At 44.8% G+C, this 9,660-nt stretch overlaps 1 long non-coding RNA gene across 1 annotated transcript; it reads left to right on the top strand.

Annotated features, from left to right (window-relative positions):
* The first annotated feature begins 967 nt into the window (after window positions 1-967).
* Window positions 968-4,698, top strand: LOC144119234 (uncharacterized). The gene is made up of 3 exons (XR_013312306.1): window positions 968-1,126; window positions 3,019-3,203; window positions 4,534-4,698. It is a non-coding gene; the product is annotated as an uncharacterized LOC144119234 (long non-coding RNA).
* Window positions 4,699-9,660: the final 4,962 nt, after the last annotated feature.

Below are 9,660 nucleotides of genomic sequence, written 5' to 3'. Positions count from 1 at the left end.
CCTCCATTACAACGGACAGAGGAAGCCAGTTTGAGTCTGCGTTGTTCGCCAGCCTGACGAAACTCATCGGCGCCTCGCGCATCAGGACTACGGCCTACCACCCGATGAGCAATGGAATGGTCGAGAGATTTCACCGGCAGCTGAAAGCAGCACTCATGGCAAGTGAACACGACTCTTGGGTGGAAGCATTGCCTATCGTGCTCTTGGGCATACGCACAGCGTGCAAGGCAGATATCGGCTGCAGCGCTGCGGAACTTGTCTACGGCACGACGCTACGTATGCCTGGTGATTTCTTTGCATTTGACCAACAGCGAGCTCGCATTACCGCCAGCGACTACGCATCTCGCCCTCGCGACATCATGAACAAGCTCCGAGCTACACCTCCGCGACAGCCCGCAGAGAGGAGGACACATGTGAGCAACGAGCTTGAGTCATGTAGTCACGTCTTTCTGCGGAACGACGCTGTACGACGACCACTACAAGCACCGTACGATGGGCCATTCAAGGTTCTCCGCCGTGGGCGGAAGACGTTCACTATCGAAATGCGGGGGCGGCGGGAAGTTGTCTCGTTGGACAGACTTAAACCTGCGCACATGGAAACGCAGTCCATGACACCCACCTCCATCCCGTCGCCTGGAACCCATACAAGAGTGCCTCGTCCCAGGGCAGCGGTTTCCACCAGGGAGGAAAATGCATCCACGCCTGATACTCGCACCTACCACACGCGCAGTGGCAGACGTCTAAATGCGCCAAGTCGCCTCAAAATCTAATCGCACGAGTGTTTTCTCGTGTTGGTTCCGTTCGTGTTCTCACTAGGGGGGGAGTGCTGTGGTGAACACAAATATGCCGCGGATAAGCCGCGGTGCTGCCAGCGCGGAACGTAGCCGACCGCAGTCGACCGTAGCCAGCCGGCCGCCGAGAGAGGTCCGGCGCACAAAGAAAGAATAAAACTAGTTGGCACCGAGACTCCAAGCCCCACGCCTCGTCTCTGCTTTCCTCGCGCGTGCCAATATACTCTTCTACACGCAGCAGATGACCCACAATCACGTGCCAAAGTTGGCAAGCCCTTCCCGGCGATTTTTTCATGCTCGCACCCTCCTCCGTCCCCCACATCTGTGTAGACAAGGTGAGAGGTGGCCATTGGTTAGATTCTTTCAGACGTCAGGCAGCTTACCTTGGCCGCGGCCAATAAGCCGCTTATCTACGGTGGGTCGGGAAGCTCCGCTCCCAGAGGGGCATCGGCAAAGGAGCGCCTACCTTCCAGCATGCAAAAAGTGACGAGAGGAGAGGGAAAGGCACGAAGACGCTTAAATTCAAATTTTAACTACAGATAACTCAGCTTCTACAAAGCGCATTTAGAAATCCTTGCTGGACACTATTCGTGAAGCGGCGTGCTTCAATATCGCAGGCATGCCGCAACTTTATTAGAACCCCCTTCAAAGCCCCTTTAAAGTGAGAGCTGGAATCGCAGTAAAGCCAGATTAGGGGCTGCTTTCTTGCTATTGTCGTGAGAGGTGGCAGGAGTGGTTGGGCAACTTGCCTCTGAGTTAATGGTCGTCTCAGCAACTCATTCCAGTGGCAGTGGTGGTACCTTAGCTAAGAAGCAACTGTGAGGTAGGACTGGCGAAATGCTGAATTACAAATGGCTATGCAGGAATGGAATGACGCTAGCTGCAATCATGGAGTCCAGCAAAGTCACGTGGCCTGGCATAAGATGATCTGCAGATTGGTGTTTATAGCTGGTCAAGTCCATGCACATGCACATGGTGGGTGTGCACGGACGTGCTCATCTCTGCTTCGCAGGCAGGTGCCACAGGCCGAGCACTGCAGTCATATAGCTTGCAGTGGAAAATTCCCCTGTAATAAAGCAGTGTAAAGAATGAGGTTTCTGTATAAAGTCACAAATGTAGTTTTCATTGTTTCCTATCGTGCATGCTCACAAGGTAGTAAAGCTTGCGGCCTCTAATCAATTTGTGAGCCCTGCCATGGTAGTGCCAGTCTATCCTACTTGGGCACCAACTGTTGAAGCTTAGTGTGTGTAGTTGCATCTCATTCACTGCTCCAAGTTGTGCTCGGAGACAAAAACAGCATGAACAAAATACAGCACGAACTTTAGATTGCAACATGGGTTTCAGCATATTCATGTGTTTGTGTGCTCATTTTCACAGCTGCCAGCATGTGGCTTTATCGCTTTATTTGGTTTTATGTGGTGTAACATCCGAGACTCAGGCTATGAGGGACACCCTAGTGGATGGCTCTGACATCCTACAATACAGGCCTCCAGCATTTCGCCTCCATGAAAATGCGAATGGCGTGGCCGGGATCGAACCCGCATCTTTTGGGTCAGCAGCCGACCACCGTAACCACTGAGCCGCGGCGGCGGCCCTTATCGCTTTGTGACACAGGAGATGTGACCAAATTTGTGTACAATAACTGCAGCCACATGCAACTGCTTCTATGTTGTTTTAAACTCTCTTGTTCAGGAGTATCAATTGTAACTTTGTTAGCAACACAAGATGCGACCAGATCTGTCTGCAATCATGCCAGACAAATTCAGTCCCATCGCACGTCAAAAAGTGATGGAGCCTCATGCACTGAAACAGACAGACCACAGCATTGCAACGATATGTTTCCCTACCATCACGTGATGCTTCCAAGGAAAGCTATGAAGGTGCGCCTTTCATCTCAATCCCCGTCGCAACTGCATGAAAGCTTTAAAATCTGTCGTTGCCTCTCTACCCGTGTCGAGTAACCTCACAGACCTTGCCACTTTTCGCAAATTTTGCCATTTTTTACTAGTATCAGCCAGATCCACTCCAAGCAGATGTAGCTAGGTGCAGGTTATAGTTCTGTAAAAGGTAAAACGAGTTGTAAAAAGTACTACAAGGAAATAACGTCTACCTGATTATAAATTCTCATTTTTGGCTGTGTAAATAAAAGAAATATATTGCTCAGAATACACTTTTGATATCATGAACGATCAAAACAGAAGTAAAGTCTGCCGCATCTCTTTTTCAGGCAATGGAAAACGCAAACTAAAAACACAAGGAAGCGTCAGATGTGGCCACATGTGCTTTTCAAAAATGACTGTGACCGAAAGAACTAAAGGCGTAGAAGTTGTTTTCCAAAAAAAAAAGCATCGTGGTCACGATTTTAAGCTCTGCCACACCTTCCTGTCGGAGACAGAACGGGCTGCCGTTGCTGTAAGTAATTGGTTCAGTATTTAGTTTTTGGACTCTCAAAGATAGTGAAAGCAATGAAAACGAGGGCATAAATTGCATGCCCAGCCTTTTTGCAAGCCACTAAGTTTTAGCTTTTAAAGCACAGCTGCATAAGTCAGAGACATGTTAGTAATGGCCACATTACTTTCTTGGTGCTTGCTTATTTTGCAGCGAACTTTTTCTAAAAATAATTGCGGAATTTCAGAACAATAGAAAGACCAAACAAAAATGATGCACAACTACTAACAGTCTTGTGATGTAGCAACGACAGCAGGCCGTATCTACAGACTTACTGTGTGTGCGCACTGAGCACCTAAAGAAGCCGTAGGAAGCTATTACCTTATTTGCAAAGTGCCTGCAGTAAAACAAGCACAAATTTTTCCATTCTGTAAATGCCGAGTAGTAGGGGTGTGCATATATTTGAAATTTGAAATAGGAATCGAATATCTTTGCTATTCAGTTCATGTTCGATGGGAGAATTCAATATTTGAAAATTTTAGAATATTCAAAAAATTTCTGAATATTTGGTACCAGTCGCAAATCACACCAACTTTTATAGATCTGCCAGTGGCCAAACCGCACTATCTGGGCAAATTATTTGAAGATCAAGTTCATAAAGTGCAAAGAAAACATGAAAAAGGCTTTTTTAGCTTATATCAGGGTTTACCACTTGAACCAGTCAGATTCAGATGCTGCTAAGCGTAAAGCATGTGTGAATTTCCATGAGTGGGCTTACCCACGTATGATTAGTGATGAGAACAGGAAGGCCGACCACCTGCTTCAAACAATCGCAATGCGAAAGCGTGTAGCTTTTAGTGCAGTAGCACTTATAGTGGTCATTCCGCACATTTAGCCGTGTGTGTTTGTGTGAACCCTGCATTGTGGCAGGCTGCCCACCTCAAAGCACACTGCCTACACCTGTCCAGCAGAGCTGTCCACAGATGACACGCGCTTTGCAAACGTGCTCGTCACCTACACTCCTGCCATCGCAACTTCCCCAGATGTCACCTGACGCTTAAAATTTTCAAAACGGTACGCTGGAAGTGAAGATAAACTTTTTATGGCAAAACAAAAAAGCAATCCACCCTTCACCTTGGGCAACTAGGTTTTTGGTCATCTTTGACAGAACCCATTCTTTTGCAAACTGACGACAGCAACCTTTGTTGTTTCTTAAGGGAAATTACAAGAAAGCATAACAATGGACGCTGTATTGGAAGGAGTAAGAAACAACTTGGATAAGTCGTGGAATGCCTGCACATCCTGACTAGCCAGGACTTGTACAACGTGCAGCGAGACTTTTGTATAAATGCAGAACGCCTCCACAGCAACGACGCAACAAGTGTCCTGCTTTGGGTTGAGCAGCTGAAGGAACAGACAACCCTTTGTCGTTCTTCAAGCAGCAAGGCATGCCTGACATTAAGGCAACATTGAACAGGAATGACTGCCTGTCAGATGATGACTTCATGCTGACGCATGGAACAACAGGCAAGTGCACAAACCTTATCAATACAGGGTAATAAAAGTACGACTCAAACTCGTGCATCACTTAGCTACAAAAGTTGCGAACTTGGTAGTAAATCATGGTCTGTTACGAATGCAATGGTGAAAATGTTATTCTAGATCATAATCATATCATCATCCTTACTACGCCCACTGCAGGGCAGAGGCCTCTTCCATGTCTCTCCAATTAACCCTGTCCTTTGCCAGCTGCCCGCAGACTTCGCAATATCATCCACCCACCTAACGTTCTGCCGACCCCTGCTACGCTTGCCTTCTATTGGAATCCACTCTGTTACCCTTCAGGACCAGCGGTTGTCTTGGCTATGCATTCCGTACCCTGCCCATGCCCATTTCTCTCTCTTGAATTCGTCTAGGATGTCGTTAACCCGCACTTGTTCCCTCACCCACTCCGCCCGCTTCCGGTCTCTCAACTTTGCGCGTCACTTTATCTCCTGTAAACAGGTAGTGAATAGCACTGCCGAGGTAGTGTCTCCCTGCCCGACACCCTTCGTTATTGAAATTTTATGCTGACTTTATGGAGGACTATGGTAGCTGAGTCATTATAGATATCTGCCAGTATTTTCACATAAGACTCTTGTACATCCCAATTCCGTGTGTTGTGTTCAATGGCACATAGGCAACCAAGGCCATCACGCGCAAAGCACAAGGTATGGGAAATGTTTTTGGCTGAATTTAATACACCGATTCCATAATGCCTGCGCGACTGCTAAGGTTTCTACTGTCGAACACTTTCTTATAATGAATGAAGGCTATATACGGGTGCAATTTTTCATGCTTTAGTTTTTTGTAGAAATGAATATCATATCAACATACGAAGACTCTTTTTTGTGCCTCTTCATTTGAAAATGAAAACTGAATTTTTTGCTTAGTTGGTTAAAAGTGGAAATAATATGAACAAGCATTCACCTTTGCACCTAAAAAAATACAGGAGATACCGTAAAACTGCCTTATTCCAATTTCGCCACATTTTACTACCTATGCTAATCAATTGCTATGCTAAGCAAATATTCAAGCAAATATTACCAAAGCAGTTTAGACCACCGCATCTTCCCTGTTGTACTGTTGAACAGTTATTTTGGAAATCGCACAAAATTATGTTTATCATTAAATTTTTGCAGGTTTCGACTTTCAGCCAGTCACTCTTCTTTGTGTCGATGAATTTGGAGCTGGCTGTCCAGTGGCATTCTGCATCACAAACAGAGTAGACAAGAAGGCTATGGAAACATTCTTTGCTGCGGTGCACGAGAAGAGCGGCCAAACTAAGGCAAAGGCATTTGTGGGCGATGTTGCACCTGCCTTTTATAGCGGATGGAGAGAAGTCATGGGAGATGCTGACCAGCGGCTCCTATGTGCTTGGCATGCGGACAAAAATTGGTGCGAAAACATAACAAAGCATATTTCAGACCAGCAACTACAAGCATTTGTGTACAAGGTGGGTAAAAGCGCATTCACTCCCTGAAAATTCTTATTTTCCTCTTGTTAGGGGTATCATGGTATGTGGTATGGTATCTGGGCTTTAACATCCGGATTAATTTAGACTACCTGGGGATCTTTAATGTGCATGGACATCACAGAGCCCATTGGCATTTTTGCAAGTTGCCGCCGCAGACTTTTTGGCGAATGAAATGATGCTAGAACCTAAATTCAGTGATAGATATTTAGGTAAAACTTAGTTCCAGTTGAAATACAGCTCAATGAGTTCAGCAAAAACAAGAACAAAAAACTGGTGCCACAAAGCAATAAAACAGAAAAGGAAGCAGGATTCACAGCCCAATGTTTTACGGAAATCCCCAAGGCAGAGCAGATTTGAAATGAGGGAGTAATTACTAATTGCCATCCACCCAAGCGAAGCCATTTGATTAGAAAGGAAAGGCACACAGCTTGCACAGAAATTTGGTAGTTGAAGATCCTGGTCCAAGGTTCGCAGGCAGCATGACAAATCAATTTGGAAAAGCTAAGTAAACGGGAAATCATGTATGCCTACTCAATGTAGTGTGCTCAACATGTAATTATGAATGTATTACTGTACGGGGCATAAATATATACGACCACTGAAACACAATTATCTGTAGCTGTGCTCACTAGGCACTCCATGAAAAATTTTCTTATTACTTGACAAAGAATAGTGCGTATACTTCCCATTTCCATTCACTAGGATGGGCCATAATAAGAAAGAAAAATAATAATGCAATGCCCGCATTCCCTGTAAGAGAACCGGGCTTTCTCCTAGATGCAATAAAAGTGGAAAGAAAGAAAAGAAAGGAAAAAGAGTGAGGCAGTATCGACCACTTTGCGCCAATGCAACCTATCGGAGTACCACATAGCCTAAGAACCTACAGTGCTAGGTGTTGACGACTATGGGACATTGGTTTGCAAAAAGCGCAAAGAAACCCACTACACTGGCAAGCACAGCTGTCAGCAATTGATGCATAGTACTGTAAACACACAGCCTAAGGTGTGTTCGATGTGTTATGTGTTGAGAGGGATTCTGGTGAAGGTAAATTTTAAAGCAAAAGCTGTAAATATATGTCACATACCAGCATAGAATTCACAAGTCACATGCTGACGTTATCACACTACCATTTCTTCTAGTCTGTTCAGACTTTTCTTGTAGCATGCCAGGAATAGCAAATTAAAACGGCCCATCCATGAAAAGGGTGAATATTGTCTACGAACATGCTGGCTAAGGGGTAGGAAGGCAGCATGCAGACTCAAACATCGATGTTCCTTGCAGTGGAGCCACGAGGGGTGTGCGGTCCGCACAGGGTGCAGAGCTCAAGGGGGTGTAGCTGTAGAAGAGAAGGATGGCGGCGGGCAAGCAGTGCCTTTGTTAACTGTTAATTAGCGCCATTTTTCAATTCCGAAACTCCCAAAATATTTTGGCTATGGAGACATTTTGAAGCAGCATGCACTGACATGGATGAGGGCAAGCCTTGGCCAGCATTGCACTTCTTTACATTCATCCCTCAGCTGGATTCTGTCACCTGACACAACCTTTTCACTGGGTACTGAAATATTCCTCAGGATATCCCTGCCTGGGGTATCATGAGAGGGTCGGGAGTCCTAATTTGCAACCTATCAAAATCTACTTGACATTTACAGTTGAAACATTGTTTCTCAGGCCTTACTGTATTATATGTTGAAAGCAAACTAGTAATACGCATCAAAATTGAAGAAATGATCAGCAGGTTTGCAGGCCTCGTGGTGAGAAAAAAATTATTCCGTTTTGTTTGGTTGCACACAAACTCTTGAGTGAGCAAATTCGTTCACTAGGTGCCAATAAGTTGTCTGCCTGCGTATGAAGACAAGAGTTTTGGAAAAAACTGAATTACTACTTATGAGTGTGGTACTCCTTGACATGAACAAACATTTCATCTTATATGGTTGCGCTCACAACAGAGGAGACTTCTTGGTGGTGCAGGAACCCTCTTAGCGCTCTTTGATTATGTTATCGTCAGGAAATTGTTGTCCACGCAAAATTTGCTTTGAATTACGAAACAGAAAGTAATCACAGGCACCAAGATATGAACAGTAGGGTCAATGTTTAAGCTCCATGAAGCCACATTCCCAGATTGCTTGTTTTTGTGAGACTTGAATACTGGCACACTGACGTGCGCAGAATTGCCGTAGCGCATTTGCTGTCACCTTCTGACGACATTTTGGTTTGATTTCCACCGTATTTATCATTACTGAAGCATACTGAAGTCACTGTCTTATGTGGCGTGCGTTTCAGTAATACAACACTTCGCTTAATCTGAAAGGCTGTTGCTGTACTCTTTCCTGCTGAAATTTGCACACTACATTTCTTTACATTAAGTTGCGAACACATTGTGCGAAATTCGAAATCCTTTGATTTTTGTCTAGCCCACACTTAATTGCACTTGTCATCCCGTCACTTCCAGCGCTTTAATCAGACTGAAGTGCTAGTGTGTACATGTCCAGAAGTGTCTCACATATACTAGAGTAAACAACTTTTTTTTTATTGAGTAGTGTGCCATGAGGCATAAGCTGAGAAAGGGAGAAAGAATGCAGGAGATAGAAAGTTAAAAGAAGGAGTAAAGACCTGTTTTACTGAGGTAGTCGCAAAGGTAGCCGATGAAGAGATTATTCATAGTCCACATAGTCGCATTCACGGCTCTACCGCAGGCCCACCTACCTGAGGAGCCGCCGCTAGGCACGTCCGTAGCGAGTACTCTAGTAAACGACTTACTTGACGTTCTGAAGGTGTTTGTTTTGTGGTAATAAATAACGTTGCCTTGATACTCTTGCAATTTAATTTAGCTTTCTAAACTCTCTTGAAGAGGTGATTTTTGGCTCACTTATTCCAATGGCAGTAAAATTCAGTTGTTTTCATATATTCAAAAGGGCCTTAAGAAATTCGCCTCTTCAGTTCTTCATCATTCCTGCGTAATGAGTACACACATTTTCACATGCTAAGAAGGTGTTTGCATCAATTAATGAGTGGTTTCTAATTATCCTTGCAGATATCAATTCAGCGGTTTTCACTATTTGAAATAGTCCTCGGGCTGTTGCCGTTTTAACACTTCCTATCTTTTCCTACTCATATCAACTTTTAAATGCTCACACAATGTCTGCAATTCTTTTCACGCTTCTAGTCGCTGTATTCATACGTGTCTTCAAAACGCTGTCATCTTTATCTCTTGACCTTTTTGTTAAAAAGACAAATTCCTGACGTTTTGTTTTTTGTCTCTGCTAATATCAACATGCAAATTCACCAAGTTGGTTTGTCATGCAACTGTTTACTGAATTATATGTCATATGGTATGGAGTGAGGTCAGCAGTGAAGTGGAAAATGGCGATAGTGCCATGCAGTGGAAGAGAATGGGAGGGTGACGCGCTGGCCACCGCACCGGGTGCAGGTGACCCTAGCCGCGCCACTGGTCCCTTGTAATAGGAA

Source organism: Amblyomma americanum, chromosome 2 (assembly GCF_052857255.1).
Source record: "Amblyomma americanum isolate KBUSLIRL-KWMA chromosome 2, ASM5285725v1, whole genome shotgun sequence".
In the NCBI taxonomy this organism is placed as follows: domain Eukaryota; kingdom Metazoa; phylum Arthropoda; class Arachnida; order Ixodida; family Ixodidae; genus Amblyomma; species Amblyomma americanum.
The sequence above is the reverse complement of the archived record's forward strand: the minus strand, read 5'-3'. Positions and strand labels throughout refer to the sequence as shown.